Below are 19,587 nucleotides of genomic sequence, written 5' to 3'. Positions count from 1 at the left end.
CCTCCTGTCTGAATGATTTTTTAAATACTGAATTTCAAACTTGAGCATTCCTTCTGCTGTCTTCTATTGCCACACCAGACTGGTCAACAAGTGAGTGAACAGTAACCTTTGACCCACTCAATGATTTTATGTAGGACCAGAATCCTCTCACGTACTTGGCAAGCTCTTTCACCAATGTTTGACAATGGATGTCACTGTACATTTCATGCTTCACTATTTTTTTTTTATAGACGCGTAGATTTCTACTAACTTTTGCCTGTCAACATTTTTGCATTTGTTTTTGAACCAAGGGTGCAACGATCTCCATTTCCTCAGCATACTCCAAATTTTGTTATTTAACCACAGTGGGTTTTTTCCATCCTTAATCCAGTTACTCAGTACATACTTCTTCACAGCACTTGCCCATAATTTCTCTATGTCTACCATAGTCTAAGCAGGAAGCTAACAACTGCTTATCTGCTCTTTCCAGCACAAAAATTCCGCCTAGCATTCTTGATGGATTTATTAACTTTAGTAATCACTGTCACTATGGTGACATCACGATCAGTAATCCCTGTCTCTATACTGACAATGTCGATAAGGTCATATCTGTTTGTACATACAATTTCTAAAATATTCCCATTGCGTCTGAGTTGTCAAACAAGCTGCTTACAACAGTTTTTGGAAAACGTATTCAGAAATACTTCACCAGACTGCCCATCTGCACCACCTGTATTAATCTATAGACATCCCAGTCTACACTCATTAGGTTCAAGTGCTTCTAATACTGTACTAATGCTACTCAAACTTTTCTGAAGAATTCTACAACTACTACAGTGGAAATGGGCAGCTGGGTGGGGGAAAAAAAAAAAAAAAAAAAAAAAAAAAAAAAAAAAAAAAAAAAAAAAAAAAGAGTTTACCTAGCCCAGTTGCTCACCCCCTCATAACTATGCAGCCAGGGTCAGTTTAAACCATAACCGACATAATATTTTTTGAAATGATGAAGATGATCAGCTGTTTCCATCTATAAATAGTGGTTGGAGGATAGCAGAACTGTGAATAGGTGACAAGGTGTCAAACAACCATGACTTGCACGGAACATGGAGGTGGCCAAACCAGCCTGTAAAGCAATACAGACAGCGATCTGTGGTAGAATTGATGTCAAAGTACAATGCTGGTGCAGGTACAAGTGTTCCAGGGCACATGCTTCAGCACTTCTTGCTGAGCATAGGACTCTGCAGCGGATGACCCCCATACATTCCCACGTTAACCCAATGACATTGTCAGTTACCATTGCAGTGAGCATAGGAGCATGATGATTGGACCATGGATCAATGGAAACATGTTGCTTGGTCAGATGAATTCCCTTTCTTGCTACACCATGTCAACAGTTTTCAAATAACCTACAGGAATGCAGCTGGGTGACGTCACCGACATCTGCCGATATTTCGACAGGAGAACATCCTGCCATTTTCAAGGCAAAACTGCAGCAAATAAATGCTGTGCAAAAGAATTTAAAACCTCAGTTTTAAGAGAAACTCTGTAAAGTTCACTCACACACACACACACACACACACACACACACACACACACACACACACACACACAGAGAGAGAGAGAGAGAGAGAGAGAGAGAGTGTAAATATTAGCGCAATCGTAAATCAAAGATGACCGATGTCAGAAGTTATCGATACTGGAATTAATAGTCAACAGGGGAGGTTGCATAAACTCTGTCCCTCTGTTTTTTGACAAGTGGGAGACCAGGATTCCATACAGAATTAAAACAAAAACCACAATCTCTACTCATAAGGCTATTTGCTAATTTAATTTCAACAGCTTTCTTAATAACACTGTCACAATAGCTGGAGATGCATGCCAGAGTCTCCGTGTTGTTATATTCCACAAGATGACCCGTGCCAAGACAATGTTCCGGAATGGTGGATCTGCTCGTGCCACTTATGCTCTGTACACTGATCATCCACACTTCTGATAGACTGACCAATGTATGACACACCACAATTGCCAGGAATACAGTAGATACCCAACTTACACAAACCAAGATCATCTTTTATGGAACCTAAAAGGACCATGATCTTAGATGGTGATCGAAAAACACACTTCACCTCACATTCCCACAAAATATGACCAATCCTGTTCAAAATGCTCCCTGCATAAGGCAAAATGGCCATAGATTTTGGTGTCACCTTGGTATTATCATCACTCACTCAGTGCACAGTTAGTCAGTAGTGCAACATATGCCTGGCCTGTCTTTCACTATAACCATTCTGATGAAAGGTGATTCTGAGATGGGTTAACTCAACTGACAAAACCTCTCAGCTTCTGAGATTACATGGGCCCCATGAACTGAGGTACAAAGTACCCTTTCATGTTGAGCCAGATGGTGACATCTGTCAAACTGCAGAGACAAGTCAGTGTGAGGAGGCTTCCTACAAACAGTATGTCTCAATGTATCATCCACCTTTCTCCCGACCAAAACATCAAGCATGGGAAAACAGCCATGCTTTCCCACCTCTATCATGAAACAAATATTCAGGGAGACTAAACTCAGGTGTTCTAAGATGTCCTAGAAATTCTCACTGCCATGAGGCCAAACCAATGACAGTATTGTCTGCAAGTCTAAAAAAAACACACAGGTTTCAAAGCTGCTGACTCCGAGACACACTCCTCAAAATCCTTCATAAACAAATTGGCAAGAACAGGTGACAATGGGTTTCCCATCGCAACTCTGTCTGCTTATGGTACTGGTCATCAAATAAAAAGTAAGTATTATCAGGACTGTGAAGAACTGGAGTATAGAGCATAAGTGCCAAACATGTTTACAGCAGACAATCAAATCCATCAATACAGAACACCGTCTTGGCACCAGTCATCCTATAGAATGTAACAACAAGTAGATTCTTACATGCACTTCCAGCTAATGGGAGAGTGTTATTAAGGAAGCTGTTGAAATTAAATTAGCAAGTAACCTTATGAATAGAGATAGTGGTTTTTATTTAAATCCTGCATGGAATCCTGCTCTCTCGCTTGTCAAAAAATAGAGAGGCAGAGTTTATGCTACCTCGCCTGTTGATTATTTTCATTATTTCACTATTGGCAACTTCTGATGTTGGTTATCTTTGATTTGATTCATGAGGGCACTAGTGTTTGCAGTGTGTGTGTGTGTGTTATCTTATCTTTACAGACTTTCTCTGAAAATCGAGGTTTTAAATTCACTTGCACAGTGCTTACTTGCTTAAGTTCTGCCTTGAAAATTGTAGGGTGCGCTCTTGTTGAAATATTGGCAGTTGTTAACGACATCACCTGGCTGCATTCCTGTCAGTTATTTGAACATTATATATGCTAGGAGAAACTTGGGTCTTACAGGCCAACAGTTGTGTCTGAATACATTGTCATTCAGACAAATGGCAGTTCAAAACATGCACTGCAATACTGATTAAGATCAGTGGAGGAAGTATTATGCATTGAGGGACATTCATTTAGTCTTCCATGGGTTCTGTTGTAGTAACTGAACACACCATGACAGTTGTGGCCTACGTGCAAACATTACAGACAACCTGCATCCCTTCATGCTTGTTGTCTTTCCTGAAGACAATGCCACCCACCGAGCGAGGTGGCGCAGTGGTTAGTACACTGGACTCACATTCGGGAGGACGACGGTTCAATCCCGTCTCCAGCCATCCTGATTTAGGTTTTCCGTGATTTCCCTAAATCGTTTCACGCAAATGCCGGGATGGTTCCTTTGAAAGGGCACGGCCGATTTCCTTCTCTAACCCGAGCTTGTGCTCCGTCTCTAATGACCTCGTTGTCAACGGGACGTTAAACACTAACCACACCACCACCACCACCACCACCACAATGCCACCTTCCAGCAGGATAAATGTCTGTGTCACAAGACCATAATCGTGGTACAGTTGTTTGAGGAGCTTGATTGGTGCATTTGTGTTGGTGTCTTGACCACCAAATTCACTTTATCTGAACATAATGGGACCCTACTAGGTGACAGCTCTGCACTCACAAACCACAGGTCTGTAATTTACAGAAATTCTGTGGCCTGTGTGTAGACATCTGATGCAACACAATTTTGGTAACCTAATTGTTAAATCCATGCCATGCAGAATCGCTGTTGTACCGTGTTCCAGAACTGGAACAACATGCTATTAAGCACGTATTCATGAAGTTTTGCCTCTCAGTGAAAGTCTCCATTCATGCAAGAGGAACAGTTTTAATGCCACACTATTTTCATCAGCCTAGAAGAATTTTATGTGTTACACATAAGATCATGGAAAATGCCACCAGAAATTTTTCTCATTCAGCTGTACCAAGCTAAGTTCATGAAATCACATAATGCATGTTCGCTAGAAATAAGTGTACAGCTACACCTACTTTTTTTTCTTTTCTTTTTGGAACAAATGATGCCTGTCATTGGGGCTCCTAGGTCATTTTGGATCATTCCAGTGGCTGGCAGAGACAATACCAGCCTAGCATATGTAATTTCAATGAAGCTTGCAATTTGCAGTGGGCCTTTGGTTCTGAGTCGATTGAAAAACCTCAACCAGAGATTTCAAGGGTTCTGTAACAAGCTAGGCTGCACCTTCCTGGACTTGCGCCATAGGGTTGAGAACTGAAGCGCTCCACTAAATGGGTCATGCATACACAACACATCAGGGGCTAACACTCAGATAGCTGACTGTGTGTGGGATGCACACAATGGTTTTTTAGTTTAGGCAGCTCTCTGTCCAATCCAGATAATGATGGCTCTAGAAAATCCAGAAGTATCAGTGTAAGATCGAAAGAAATACCTCTCTCAGGAGAGAATTAAAAACCTAATGGTTAACTGCTGAAGCATTTGCAATAGAGTGCCACACTTTGGAGCACGCCTGAAAAGTAGTGAAGCTCACATTATACTAGGTATAGAAAGCTGCTTGAAACCTGAAATTTACAGCAGATTTGGGGAAATCTGAGTGTATATAAAAAGGATAGGCAAATGGGAAATGGAAAGCAAGGAAGGAAGATTGGGGTTAAAGTCTTGTTGACATCAAGGTCATTAAGAGACAAAGCGCAAGCTCAGATTGTATCAAGCATGGAGAAGAAAATTGGCAGTGCCACTTCAAAGGACCCATCCCAGCATTTGCTTGGAGTGATTTAGGGCAACCACGAAAAATGCAAATCTGGATGGCTGTATGCGGGTTTCAACTGTCATCCTCCTGAGTGCGAGTCTAGTGTGGTAACCACTGCGTCACCACGCTTGGTCTGGAAATGAAAGTGGTGTATTTGTTGCAGTAGACAAGAAACTCATATTCACCGAGATAGAAACTGAAGCTGCATGTGAGGCTGTTTGGTCAAGACTCAGCATCAGGGGTGGGCATAAAATGATAACTGGATCCTTCTACCGGCCATCAGATGCTTCTCTCAATGTAACTTTAGAGAAAGCTTCAGTTCACTTGTACATAAGTTTCCCAATGATACAGCATTCATTTGTGGACACTTTAATCATCCAACAACCAATTGCGAAAATTACAGTTTTGTTAGTGGTGGAAAAACATTCTCTGAAAACTATCTAGAACAAATAGTTAGGAACCCCACTCGTGACGGAAATATATTGGATCTTATGGTAAGCAACAGACCTGACGTCTTTGAGGATGTCCACAACGAAACCAGTAACAGTGATCATGACACGGTTGTGGCAACAGTGATTACCAAAGTACAACTAAAACAAGCATATTGAACATTCATTGGATAGATATGTGCCCAGTGGAACAGTTCATAATGGGAGGGGCCCTCCATGGAATACAGTCACTGGAAAGAAACTTCTAAAACAACAGAGACTACTGCATAATAGGTGTTAAACAGTAAATAGAACTATAGATAGAGAGATGGTGATGAAACATGCCTGGCTGTCAATGACTACCATATCAGAAAACCCAAAGAAATTCTGTTTGTATGTAAAGGCTCTTGGTGGCACCAAAGTTAGTGTCCAATCCCTAGCGAATGAGACAGGAACTGAAACTGAGGGTAGCAAAGCAAAAGCGAAATGCTTAACTCTGTTTTCAAATGTTCCTTTGCAAAGAAAAGCCCATGAGAACTGCCCAAATTTGATACTTGTACAACTGAAAAGATGAGTGAAATGAGTATTAGTGGTGCTGGTGTAGGGAAACGGCTGAAATCGTCAAAACTGAACAAAGCTTTAGGGCCTGATAGAATCCCAATCAGATCCTATACTGAATTTGCAGCTGGGTTAGTGCCTGTTCTAACTATAATCTATTGTAGATCCCCCCAACAAAAATCCATGGCCAGTTCTTGGAAAAAAAGCACTAGTCACACCCGTCTACAAGATGGGTAGTAGAAATGATCCACAAAACTATCCTCCGATATCCCTGACATTGATTTGTTGTAGAATCTTAGAACGTATTCTGAGCTCAAACGCAATGAGATATCTCAAACAGAATGATCTCCTCCATGCCAACCATCATGTGTTCTGAAAACATCGGCCCGGTGAAATCCAACTCACATTTTTCTCACATGACCTGCTGAAAGCTATGAATCGAGATAGTCAGGAAGATCCAGTATTTCCTGATTTCCAAAAAGTATTTAACTCAGTACCACACCCTATGCTTATTGTCAAAACTACAATCATATGGGGTGTCAAGTAAAATCAGTGACTTGACTGAGGTCTTTTTGACAGGGGGGACACAGGATGTTATCTTGGATGGAGAACCATCATCAGATGTAGAAGTAACTTAACTGTCAAAATTGCAACAAAAAAGGTCACATTGCTTCTGTTTATAGTGCAAAAATTCAGCACAATGATCCTGTTGTGAATATGGAGGTAAACATTATATTGGCCATTTCTGTTGTGCAAAACAAGCTTTTCACTGAGGCTATAATTTTTTATAAAGTTCTGCACAATCAAGTGGTTACAGGAGCTGCGGTAACCTTGTTAAGCTCACAAACTTATATGGACTTGGGCTCTGCTCCGCTTCATCCTGTGTCACAGATAAATTAAGTAAACAGAATATTCCTATTCTTGGCCAATTTTCTGCCCCAAGGACCTACAAGTCAACAGTCCAGCCACCTATATTTCTTGTCGTAGATAACACATTATGAAGATTCTTTCTGGGTTAGATGATTTAAGTTGTTTAGTTTTACCATTTCAGTGTCTGAACAAGTGCCATATCCACAGTTAGATGCATTATGTTCTGAATCTTCCTCTTTTTTTCTCATTTGGATTGGGGCGTGCCAACAATTTTCAAGCACACATTACCATGAAACCTTCTACTTGGCCTTGTTTTTTCCAGGCCCATCCAGCTCCACTGGCACTCAGAGAACAAGTTAAAGATGAATTAGATCACCTCACAGAATCTGGTGTTGTTTGGCCTACTGCATCAAGTGAATGATCTACCCCCTCAGTAAAGACACTGTCGGGGCAGTTATGTCTCTGCCGTGGTTTTAAAGTTTCTGTGAACGCACAATCTATAGTCAATCCATACACAATACAGTGCCCAGATGAACTCTTTGCAAAGTTATCAGGTGGTCAATATTTCTCAAAAACTGACTTGTCAGATGCCTATTTACAACTCCCTTTAGTTTCTGGTGCCTCCACTGGGGAACATTCACAAAATCTCCATACTCTTTTTTTTCTGTCCTCCCAGGAACATTTACAAACTCACCATACTCTTTTTCTCTGTCCTCCCAGGAATATTTACAAAATCTCTGTACTCTTTTCTTCTGTCCTCCAAAAGGCTGAGTTAAAGCACAATTTATAAAAATGTCAAGCATAATTTATAAAAATGTCAATTGTTTCAACCCTCTATGTTTTTCTTGGGTTTGAAATTTCTTGCAATGGTCTCAAACATGTTTCTGCTACTGTGTCACTTCCACGCGCTACATCAAAGAACTTCACATTTTTATAGACAAAGTCACCTACTACCAATCGCACAGCCATTACATGCGTTGCTGTGCAAAGAGTCTCAGTTTTACTGGTCACCGGCTAGTGAAACAGCATTTTCTACCCTTAAAACCCTGTTGTAGTCTGTGCCCTGCTTAATGATATACCAACCAGGCCTCCATTTGGTCCTTGCAATGGATGATTCACAGTACGGGTTGGGGGCAGTACTGGCTCGTAGATATCCCGATTGAGTCCAAGCAGCCTAATGCCTATGCCTCAAAAACGCTGCCTCCTGTTCAAACTAGGTACTCTCAGACAGGAAAGGAAGCTTTGGCAACCACATTTGCTGTGAAAAAATTCCATGTTCTTCTCTATGGCACCAAATTCCACCTGGTCACCAACCACAAACCATTGGCTTCCTTATATTCAGTCCTTCTGCATCATTATCAGATAAAGCAGCACATCACATTCGAAGTTGGGCTCTTTTCCACTCACTTCATTCTACAAATCAACATGCAAATACTGATGCTTTGTCCCTCCTACTGGCCGGTCCGCACCCAGGATTTGATCAGGATTCCACACAGATGTCGCCACACAGCAGCCTGTTGGTCGTTTTCCTGTAACTAGCACATGGATCGTAGCTTCAGAACCCATTTTTCAGAAGGTTGTAATATTCATAAGACTTGGTTGGGCAAATTCACCACCTTCTCGTCCCTCCAACCCCGCCCATGGTGTTCTGCTTTTAGACACACATCACATGGCCCATCTGATAGTGATCTTATCAGTGCTTCATTCGGAGGTTCTCCGGTTATTACATGCTGACCATACACCAAAGCATTGGCCAACCTACACGTGTTTTGACCTGGCTTGGACGGTGACAGTACCCACTTGGTTGCCTTCTGTTCACAGTGTGCGATGCACCAAGCAGGTCCCTAGGCATCACTGTCCCCTTGGCCAATGCCGTAGCATGCATGAAACCGTATAAATGTGGATTTTTTCTGGCCCCTTTCTGAACACTTACTGCTGGGCGTTGATGCATATTCTCATTTTCCGCATGTTGTTTGTTGTGTTTCCGTATCCACAACTGCCACTGTCGTAGCTTTGACCAAAATTTTTTCACTCGAAGGCTTGCCCCAATGCTAGTGTCCAATAATGGTCCACAATTTTCATCACAAGAGTTTGCGATTCCAGTGGTATCCTTTACATTCTCGCCCTGCCATTCCCTCTACAATCTAATGGTGGGGCGGAATGCCTAATGTGAACATTCAAAACTCAGATGAAAAAATATATTGCCAGCTCTTCCTCTGACCCTACCTTAGATTGGTTTCTCTCCTCATAATGTTCCATGCTATTCAGTGAGAAGAGCCCAGCAGAGCTACTCCACGAACACCAGCCAGAGGGCACGGCTACATGCTGTCTGGGTGTGTGGTTTTGGACATTACCCTAAATGGATTCCAGCTGTCATCACCAGATTTGTATTTTTCTTATTTATTCTTCATAATTACAGCCTTTTATCTGAAATGCTAAAATAGGCCATACAAATCACATTTCCTTGGATAGTAACAAATAATGTATTACCTATTTATTTCTGATACTTACTTTAAAAAAAACTACTTCTACTACCACAAAACCATATATAAATCTTTAACCATTTACCCAATTACTAATCTACTACAAGCACTACAGAATTTGTTCTCTGTTTGTTCATTTCTTTTGGTGCATTTAACTTGCAGATGGTTGTTTCCCCTACTGGATCCACCCTCATAGTACCCCAGTCAACAGCTATTGTCTGCTGGACTCCTTGGGCATAAGGCAGCATGTCAGCAGCTTTCCACTGTAGCAAGTAATTCCACACATCACTGTTACATCTTAAAGTCCACACTTCTGTGATCAATTGCACCAATGCAATGTAGATTCTTGGCACAGTATTTAATTTGGTGTTCGCCAACCTCAATTACCTCCTTTCCATTTACACAGTATGTTGTCTAGGCTGGATGGCTGCATGATGGCAGTATCGTCCAAGATGCACCACGTCGACTCGTCCCTAAGTGCTGCTTAGGGATCCAGCATCTTTCGTGACTGACATCCAATAATCACAGCATTTTCATAGAGTTTGCAGTCCCACAATGTGTGCTATGGAGTGCCCAAACTGCCAAAGGTGCAGCTATCATTCATGTGTTTTCTGATTTTGCATAGATACATAGCATACTGGCCAAGGCCATCAGATAATGTATAAATCCAATTGATAGGTAAAAAAATCTCATTTTTAATCCCTCCCTGATGTTAGAGAGATGTCCTCCTGCATATGACTGAAGTGTTCCATTCATTTTGCCACAGATGTAACACGAAATCTTTTATTGCCTTTTTCGAATTGTCCTCAGTTACAAGCACCCTTTGTACTTCCATTTGATTGCCTTTCTTTACCCAGTAAAAGGATCCATTTTTCCTAATCTCATATTCCTAGAATTACTAAAAGTATCATTCGGAGTAGTGCAGTAGAAACCCATTAATCCTAGTAGCACCACTCATTGAACTCTTTTCACTAATGAGGCTGGCGTCACTAGTTGCAGTCTATGATCCCAAACGCTCACACCAAATCCTACAACTGATGCTAATATAGATTGGTGGAATGCTCTGATAGTTTTCATGGGAAGCTGACATTGCCTATTTGCGATGGATATAATTTTATTCATCATGTTTGTAGCTTTTTGCCTGCTTCCTCTACATGATGTGCAAAGTCACAATTTCAGTCCACAAATATCCTCAGATACCTCGTTACTGCACTTCTCCTAATCATTACATCATTTAATTTTATTTTAGGGTTTCTTATTAGGTTCCCTTTCAGCAGGAGGTGTATTGTTTTGTTAGGTACTAGTGACAGTTATACACTTTGACAACAGCCCTGAAGTTCGTGGAGTGCGGCATTACATTTGTCTTCTATAATATTTCTGGAATCACCATATACAATGAACACATCACCTGCAAATGCCATGACTCTGCTTATGTTGCTGCCGTCATATAACTTCTGTAGTATGGGCTCCAGTGCTACATCCCAAAGCTCCACACGTTAATCCCTGCGGGCAGCCTTTTGTTACTGTCTTTGTTACTTTATTTCCTGGGCATGTTACAGAAGCATGTCAGCCATGGCAATAATCTCTTAGGCAGTTGTACAGCACTTCTGGACACTCCCAATCACTAAAGGGACCAAAGAAAGATGGCCACCATAAGTAATCAAAAGTGCCAGTAATATCAATTAACATCACAACAGCGTACATAGAATGAGTATCTGCCACTAGTGTAATGGCCTAATTTTTGTGTCTTTAGCTGACTTGCCTCTTCTAAACCCACACTGGTGAGGGTCCATCCCATGTAGCAGTCTGTGATCTCGTAATCTACTGCATAATAGTTTCTCAGATATCTTGCCGAGAATGTTCAAAAGACAAATTGGTCTGTAGCATTTTGGGTCTCATCGGATCCTGGCCTTGTCCTTTACTAAAATAACCACTTCAGCCCTCTTCCAGGGTGCAGGGACCGTTCCTTGCATGCAACACTCAAAGTACTGTTTGCACAAGTAACTATCTAACTGGTCAATATTATGAGAAGGAAAGTTGCTACTCACCATGTAGCAGAAATGCTGAGTTGCAGATAGGCGCAACAAAAAGACTCTCACAATTAAAGCTTTCAGCCATTAAGGCCTTCATCAACAATAGAGACAGACAGACACACACCGGCGCACACCCGTGCCCCCCCCCTCCCCCCCTCCTACACACACACAATTGCAGTCTCAGGCAACTGAAACCATGCAGCAGCACCAGTGCATGATGGGACTGGTGATTAAGTGGGGGTAAGGAGGAGGCTGGGGCGAAGTGGGGGAGAGATAGTATAGTGGGGGTGGCAGACAGAGAAGTCCTGCTGGTTAGATGGAGAGCAGGGGAAAGTTGGGGACAGGGGGGGGGGGGGGTAGTAGTGGAAAAGGAGAGAAATAAAATGGGTGCAGTGGTGGAATAATGGCTGTGCAGTGCTGGAATGGGAACAGGGAAAGGGCTGGATGGGTGAGGACAGTGACTAACAAAGGTTGAGGCCAGGAGGGTTATCGGAACGTAGGATGTATTGCAGGGAAAGTTCCCACCTGCGCAATTCAGAAACATTAGTGTTGGTGGGAAGGATCCATATGGCATAGGCTGTGAAGCAGTGATTGAAAAGAAGGATATCATGTTTGGCAGCGTGTTCAGCAACAGGGTGTCCACTTGTTTCTTGGCCACAATTTGTCAGAGGCCATTCATGTGGACAGACAGCTTATTGGTTGTCATGCCTACATAGAATGCAGCACAGTGGTTGCAGCTTAGCTCGTAGATCACATGACTGCTTTCACAGATAGCCTTGCTTTTGATGGGATAGGAGATGTTAGTGATGGGACTGGAGTAGGTGATGATGTAAGGGACAGGTCTTGCATCTAAGTCTATTACAGGAGTATGAGCCATGAGATCAGGGATTGGGAGCAGGGGTTGTTTAAGGATGGATGAGTATATTGTCTAGGTTCAGTGGACAGTGTAATATCACTGTGGGAGGGATGGGATGGATAGTGGGCACAACATTTCTCATTTCAGGGCACAATGAGAGGTAATTGAAACCATGGCGGAGAATTTAATTCACTTTCTCCAGTCCTGGGTGATACTGAGTTACGAGGTGAATGCTCCTCTGTGGCCAGACGGTGGGACTTTCGGAGGTAGTGGGAGATTGGAAAGATAAGGCACGGGAGATTTGTTTTTGTACAATGTTGCGAGGATAATTATGGTCAGTGAAGGCTTCCACTTGTTTCTTGGCTACAGTTTGATGGTGGCCATTCATGCGAAAAGACAGATTATTGACTTTCATGCCTACATAGAATGCAGCACAATGGTTGCAGCTTGGCCTGTAGATCACATGACTACTTTCACAGGTAGCCCTGCCTTTGATGGGATAGGAGATGTTAGTGATGGGGCTGGAGTAGGTGATGATGGGAGGATGTATGGGGCAGGTCTTGCATCTAAATCTATTACAGGGTTATGAGCCATGAGGTAAGGGATTGGGAGCAGGATGGACATGTATATCGTGTAGGTTCGGTGGATGGTGGAATACCACTGTGGAAGGGATGGGAAGGATAGTGGGCAGAACATTTCTCATTTCAGGGCACGACGACAGGTAATCAAAACCCTGGCGGAGAATGTAATTCAGCTGCTCCAGTCCCGGATCGTACTGAGTTACGAGGGGACTGCTCCTCTGTGGCCAGACGGTGGGACTTTGGGAGGTGTCGGGAGACTGGAAAGATAAGGCACGGGAGATTTGTCTTTGTACAAGGATGGGAGGATAATTACGGTCAGTGAAAGCTTCAGTGAGACCCTTGTTATATTTAGAGAGGGACTGCTCGTCACTGCAGATGCGACGACCGTGGGTGGCTAGGCTGTACGGAAGGGACTTCTTGGTATGGAATGAGTGGCAGTTGTCGAAGTTGAGGTATTGCTGGTGGTTAGTAGATCTGATATGGATGGAGGTACTGATGTAGCCATCTTTGAGGTGGAGGTCAACATCTAGGAAGGTAGCTTGTTGGGTTGAGTAGGACCAGGTAAAGCAATGTGGGAGAAGTTGTTGAGGTTCTGGAGGATGTCATCAATGAATCTGAACCATGTGAGGGGTTTAGGATTGTGCGTTTTTAGGAAAGATTCCTCTAGATGGTCCATGAATAGGTTGATCATAGGATGGTGCCATGTAGGTGCCCATAGCCATAACTCAGATTTGTTTGTAGGTAATACCTTCAAAGGAGAAGTAATTGTGGATGACAGTATAGTTGGTCATGGTGAATAGGAAGGAGGTTGTTAGTTTGGAATCCATCAGGCATTGGGAAAGGTGGTGTTCAATAGCAGTATGGCCATGGGCATTAGAAATATTAGTGTACAGGGAGGTGGCATCAATAGTGATGAGCAGGTACAGGACCTGTGGAGAATTGGTGGAGGAAATGGTTTCTACCTTTTATATAAGAGAGTAGGTTCTGGATAATAGTTTGACAGCGTTGGTCTACAAGAGCAGAGATTCTCTCTGTGGGGGCACAGAAACCAGCCACAATGAGGTGTGCTGGGTGGTTATGTTTATAGACTTTAGGGAGCATGTAGAAGGCAGGAGCGCAGTGAATGGTAGAGGTGAGGAGAGAGATGAACTCCAGGGAGAGGTTCCGGGATGGGCCTAAGGATTTGAGTAGTGACTGGAGATCCTGCTGGATTACTGGAATTGGGTCACTATGGCAAGGTTTGTTGGCGGAAGTATCTGACAGCTGGTGCAGTCCGTCCGCCAGGTAATCCTTGCAGTTCAAAATAGCACTGGTGGAGCCTTTGTCTGCCGCTACGACTATAAGGTCAGGATCAGTTTTTAGATGGTGGAAAAATGGTTCAAATGGCTCTGAGCACTATGGGACTTAACTTCTGAGGTCATCAGTCCCCTAGAACTTAGAACTACTTTAACCTAACTAACCTAAGGACATCACAAACATCCATGCCCGAGGCAGGATTCAAACCTGCAACCGTAGCAGTCGCGCAGTTCCAGACTGCAGCGCCTAGAACCGCTCGGCCACTCCGGCCGGCTTAGATGGTGGACTGTGGTTCTTTCCCCATATGTAGGCTTAGTTTGCATGTTTAGGGATTTGGGGAATGATGGGAGGCAATGTTTGAGATTAAGAAATTCTGGAATTAAACGGGGGGGGGGGGGGGGGGGAGGGGGGGGGGGGGAGGGGGGGGGGGGATCACGATCACGGTTGGATGGGGGAGTGAACTGGGTTAGCCAAGGTTCAGTAATGTCTGTGGCTGAGTTTTATTGGTAGGGTTGGTGCACTATTACTCTTTTGCCACTAGTTATCTTTTCTCATAAGGAAACGTAGTGAACACCACAAAAATAAAGACAATCATGGTGAACAGTGTGAAGTAAAAAGTTTGAAATATAAAAATGTGCTTACAGTTTGGAAATGAGGAGGCAGTACAATCTCCAGACCAGATGAGAGAAGATGCAGATGTCAACAAATTATCCCACTGTAAATGCCTTAGAATAAAAAAGGGTGAAACATGTCTGAAAGATAGAAATTACAGCGCAAAAAGAAAAGGCAATTTTTTTTTACAAAACAAATATTTGAAGAATCAGCTTTAAATGATAGCTGCAGAAATATACTACAACCCCCTATGTATCATTCACATACGAATCATGAGGATAAGATTAGAATAATTACAGCATGCAAAGAGCCATTCAAACAATCATTCTTCTTGGAGTCCATCCGTGAATGGAACAGGAAGAAACACTGGGATGTACCCTTTGCCATGCCCTTCACAGTGCTTTGCAGAGTATAGATATAGAATGATGGAGATGAGTCTATAATTAGAAATCACTTATTTTCTCTACATCTACATCTACATCCATACTCCGCAAGCCACCTGACGGCGTGTGGCGGAGGGTACCCTGAGTACCTCTATCGGTTCTCCCTTCTATTCCAGTCTCGTATTGTTCGTGGAAAGAAGGATTGTCGGTACGCTTCTGTGTGGGCTCTAATCTCTCTGATTTTATCCTCATGGTCTCTTCGTGAGATATACGTACGAGGGAGCAATATACTGCTTGACTCTTCGGTGAAGGTATGTTCTCGAAACTTTAACAAAAGCCCATACCGAGCTACTCAGCTACATTTTTATAAGAGTGTTTTTACCACATAATGAAGTCTTTTCCAAAATACACCTTGACCAATTACAAAGGTTACTCAGGAGGGACTGCTGCCAAGTCAGTACAAGATTTTAGTAATATGGCTGAGGTACCATCACAGCCAGAAGAGTCATTACTTTTTGGTGATTTGACATTTTTGTGATCTGTTTTACAGTTTGTTGTGTCAAATGTTGGCACATGCACTTGTGCACCCACCTTAGCCCTCAGACAAAAAACAAAGATATAGTAATAACAAAAAATCATGCTATCTGATTACAGATTCAAGACCCTTTGATAATGAACAACTGACCGGTGTACTGATTTATTTTAACATAACATTTTTTATATACCTCCTTTAACACTGAATTACGATTTAACCCACTAATAAAAATTCCAAGAAAAAAGAGGCATTATTATAATTATTCCTAAAATAATAAGAAGCCAAACTATGAAAAAGGATTTTGGTTGTGGCCGTTTTCATCCTAAATCTACAGACGTATTATAACATTCACTGATTTTCAATGTTATAAGGATGTAATGATTTTTATTCAAAATTCATTCACTGATTTTATATGATTTACTGAATCAATTAGGTTAAGCATATGGATACGTGTTGATAACGGCATACTTAGACTATGTACTAAGGATTACCTATTGAATACACTATGTAAGAGATAGCTAGACTCTGTACCACAAATTGTCCATTGATTGAACATTGTTTGTTGTATGGATGTCTGTATTTCATAATATAACGAAAAGGATAGCGGAGATCCTGAGTAGCAGGAAGGCACAACAAAAAGACTGTTGGACAGTTAGGTTTCGGCCAACAAGACCACTGTCAAAAGCGGAAAAGGTACACACACAAACACACACACACACACACACACTTACGCAAATGCAACTCACACACACATGATAAGTCTCTGGCAGCTAGAGCCAGACTCTTGAGTGGTCATGTGTGTGCAAGTTACATTTGCATGAGTGTGTGCATGTGTGTATGATGTCGCTTTTGACAAAGGCCTTGTTTGCCGAAAGCTAACTCTCCTACAGTCTTTCTACAGTCGACTCAGCATCTCCGCTATATGGTGAGTAGCAACTATCCTTTTCGTTATATTGTTACATTCCATCCAGAATTTTCCATTGCTGGATGTCTGTGTTTGTTATATACATGCTTACACATCTCCCATGTCTTTTACTCCATTTTCCTTAGTATTAACATCATACAATAAGGATCTTACAATCACTCTTTACTTTAAATCAATTTATGTTTTTCTATTTTTTGTTATTAATGGAGCAGTTCGCTGTTCAGATTTTATGTTCAGTAGGAAATTGTCTATAAATAATATCATCACAAAACTTCATTTAGACTCTCAGTTATATAAACTTGTGTGCCATCTACCAGCATCTTGGTCCTCATATAAAATGAGTGCATAATACCTTTAAGTTCTTCACTGTTTCAGTTAAGAAGTTATCTGTTTTCTAGTTTTATCTGTAATTACTATACTCCACTTAATGTCACTTAATATTTGTATTATAAACATAATATGCACTATTTAAAATATGTTTACCACAGTGCCACCTATCGACATGTAGATTTCCTGTGAGCCAGAACACATCTGAATTGGGCACACATCACTGTTATTGACGGTTCAGTGTTACAGCTGCAAGTCTGTCCATTGTTCTGAATGTTATTAGGTGGTACAATGCTACTGTACAGTAGTTTTAACGTTCTTATGTATCTGAATAAGCAAGGGTTGTTTTCTTAAGCTTGCGTAATGGCATATTATGTCATTTATATTATTACTTGGGGTAGTTAAATCTTTTAGGTACTACTTGTATAATGTTTCATCAATTCGTAATGTGCAAAATTTTTCCTGTGGCTCGCTTTCATGCGCAAAATGAATTATTTTGATGGCAATGTGTCTTCATCTGAACTAGTGATTATAGACAGTGCAATGATTTTATTAACCGATATGTATTTGCCTTCTTTTACCTCTTGTTAAATTTGACAATGTGCTTTACACTATTTTCCCCTTTATGTGCAGTTTTCTGTAACATTTCAGATCTGAAGACAGCTGACAGCTCACTCAAAACCAGCAATCAATGATTGTCAAAATATTGCAATCTGGATTATTAAAGAATTTTATATGTTTAAGATGTCATTAATTTACTCAAAATGGAGGCAATCATTAAAAATTCTTCAATTTTTAAATGCTTCCTTCTTTCTCCTATGGCAGCGTAGAAACACAGTGGACCACTTTTCTGACTGGGGAATGAGCCAGAATGTCTAACTTCTGCTGCCTAAATATGTGACTAGTTACCTACATACAGCACGCAGGCTTTGGCACTTGCCCTTCCATATAAGCTGGCAACAACCCTATTGTTTTGAGTCAGGACATGACTGGAGGGAGGCACATGTGAAGCCACAAAGCCATAAAAGGTCGGGCCCCACCACCTCAGCCCCTGTTCAACTGCTGCTCTGATGCTGGCCAACAGATGCAGCCTCGTCCCTACCACAGATGTGTTCTTCTATAGGCAGTTGCCATCATCCATTTAGTAGCAATTTAATTTGACTAGAATTCGGCAATGTATCTCACATACACACGCCGCTTCATTTGCACGGTTAGTGTGACATGTCACGCTATGGCCACAGACGAACAGCACCAGTGGCGTGGTAATATTCCATCATGACTGCCCCTTTACCCCCTTAATCTGTTTCTCATGGTTCACTACTCTCTCAGTTAAGCGAATTTCTGCCAACATTCTCCACATAGCAGATCACCAGTGTTTTTATAGCTCGTGTAAATTTGCTTAGAATTGTGTAGTTCGTGTGTACTTTAGGTAAGTTTTCCTAGTCATGTACTCTTCTTTAGTAATATTTTACGTTACTAATGCTTGCCCTCAGCTACATATTTTGAACGTATAACCTCTGGATACATCTATTTTCTCTTTTAAACCTGCTATTCTTTCCTTTTTTTATGACCTGTCCCCCTTATCTCCCTCAGTCTCCATATCATTCAAAGATCCACTCCAAATAGAAATATTTCCAATGCCTTACACTGTGGACTAAATAGATAATCATTATTAAAATCCCAACTGCTCATTGATCTTTACCACCTCTGCAAACTGGGGAAAGCTGCTTTCTCAAAAGCTGTCTGGGGCAACAGCACTAGTAACAAACAGCGAAGAGGACCAGAATAAAGCAGAGACTACTTACTATACCACTTAGAACCCATGAGCAAAAGATGAGGGGCGAAGTTGATGACTCTCTGCTAAATAATTTCTGTGAGGACTCAGACCCTGCTTTTAAGAACTGAAGCACGTAGCTGTGGAGACAGCACAATATTGTTTCCTGCTTGACACAACATAATTTTCAACCAATTGAGGTAATCATTCCTTGATGCCTTCACTACAAAATTCTGGAAAAGATAGAGGTATACACTGAGAGATCCATTGACCCAAAAGGAAAATTAAGATCCATGAGAGAAGTTTACCATGAGAGAAGTGTCACTGTCAAAGGGGGGCAGCACAAGTTGATTTAACATGGTGAGTGCTGTTACAGTATGCAATGTCTGACTAAGTGAGTCTAATGGATCTACTTTTCATGGTCAATTTTCTTCATGTATTTTCAGTTACTATTAGGAAAAATTCATTGATTCATAAGCCAATGATCAGACTTTAACCCATTCACCTACGATGATAACTACAGCTGTCTTGGCAGTTTTCTTTATTGCACTACAACGATGGATACAGTGCTACAGCTCTATCGATACATCTTCTGAAACTTGCTGCTTTCTGTAGTAGTACCATGACCAAATCATCAGATGACATTAATGGTATATTCATGAATTTTAGCTCACAATTTGAGCTTACAACCATTTAGTGCACATTCTGTGATCTCAGTAACAGCACGTGACTCACACAAAGAAGGAACTGTGAAAATTTAGCATTTTTGGAAGAAAATGATCTTAGTGATTCATGTGATGATGAACTCT

The 19,587-nt window shown here is 41.6% G+C and overlaps 1 long non-coding RNA gene across 1 annotated transcript in view; it reads right to left on the bottom strand.

Annotated features, from left to right (window-relative positions):
• LOC124620886 overlaps nt 1–19,587 on the bottom strand; it is a 135,709-nt gene that overhangs the window by 67,176 nt on the left and 48,946 nt on the right. The gene's annotated exons all lie outside the window — the stretch shown is intronic.

Source organism: Schistocerca americana, chromosome 1 (assembly GCF_021461395.2).
Source record: "Schistocerca americana isolate TAMUIC-IGC-003095 chromosome 1, iqSchAmer2.1, whole genome shotgun sequence".
NCBI lineage: Eukaryota > Metazoa > Arthropoda > Insecta > Orthoptera > Acrididae > Schistocerca > Schistocerca americana.
The sequence above is the reverse complement of the archived record's forward strand: the minus strand, read 5'-3'. Positions and strand labels throughout refer to the sequence as shown.